Below are 1,388 nucleotides of genomic sequence, written 5' to 3'. Positions count from 1 at the left end.
TGGGTACAAGTACAAGTACAAGAACAGAAACAAAATCCTCAATGTCTCAAAATCCACGGTTTAAAGATGTGTCACAATTTAAAGATGTGTTCGAAGTGCTTAAATGGGAGAAATTATATGGTAGGATCCCACTCGTATATCAAAAGCCTTTTCTTCATTCAAGTACAGGATGGAATGATGACAAAAATGAAGAAGAAGAAGAAGATTCATAGCTCAATAAAGACAAAGACCAAGACCAGAAACTAGTTCACGAGCAATTTATCCAAGTGATTTCAAAGAAAGTTAGGAAGCAGCTTTCAAAAAAAGGTAAAACAATGCAAACACGTCAAGATGTTAAATCAAATTCCCATGCTCACAATCCCACAAATGTGGGGCACCCTCATGTGGATGATTTCGTTCGATTCATCTGTTATGTGTTTAGATTCGCAGATTTTTCCATATGTGCGTATTATTGTTGATCCTTAGTTGTCCCTTTTACTTTAATAGAGGTTAGGTTTGGCCCTCCTCTAATTCGCTGTACTCTTTTCGGATATAAATAAATTAAGGGATGGCATCCCTATTAAAAAAAAATCTAACTTCATTCTCATATTGAATCTCCACTATAACAATAAGATTGATGCAAATATTGTTCTTTGTATTGCAAATCGGGAAGAAGGATCTGGGATAACAATGGTTCAAGTTGTGATAAAAATCACTTTATAGACTTGGATTAGACTCTCAAATTTAATTATGTTTACGGGATGCAAGACACCCTTATTCTCAAAATTCTTTACTAGGAGTTATTGAATCAAATTTAGAAAATGGATCAGTATTATCCAAAATTTTCATTCAATCTTTCTGATCCAAATATTTTATCCATTTTGATGTTCAATAATGTTCAAACTTTAAATGGATAGCCCAAATCAATCAGGACCACAGACGACAGCCTGTCATTGTAGGAACACTATTACCACTAGGGCTGATTGCAAGTCCCAGACGAGCAGCTCAATCAAACTCACGAGCAGCTCGATCAATTACTCAGCTCGAATTCGGTTTGATCGAGTTCGACCCCGAGTTCAAATAGCTCGAGTGGGGATGCAAGTCGAGTTTCCAGTCCGAATATATTAGTTAACTACAGTTATGGGTAGTTTTCAGCATAATGTAAAACTTATAATAAACTAAAAATGTATTTTATTTGTTGATATGTAAAGGAAAGACTAAGAGATATTGTTTAAAGAACGACAAAAAGAAATGAAGTTAACATCATAAATCACCTGTAGTGGAAGTCTTAAATCCTTCCATTGCCTCTACTTAATGTTTAGATGAAACTCAATGGTTCTTGTTATCAACAAGAAAAATTTAGTAGGCTTTCAAAACTATGCCTTGCTGCTGCTGCTTTGCTTTTTTGT

Source organism: Coffea arabica, chromosome 6c (genome assembly GCF_036785885.1).
Source record: "Coffea arabica cultivar ET-39 chromosome 6c, Coffea Arabica ET-39 HiFi, whole genome shotgun sequence".
Taxonomy (NCBI): domain Eukaryota; kingdom Viridiplantae; phylum Streptophyta; class Magnoliopsida; order Gentianales; family Rubiaceae; genus Coffea; species Coffea arabica.
This window is presented reverse-complemented; position numbering follows the sequence as displayed.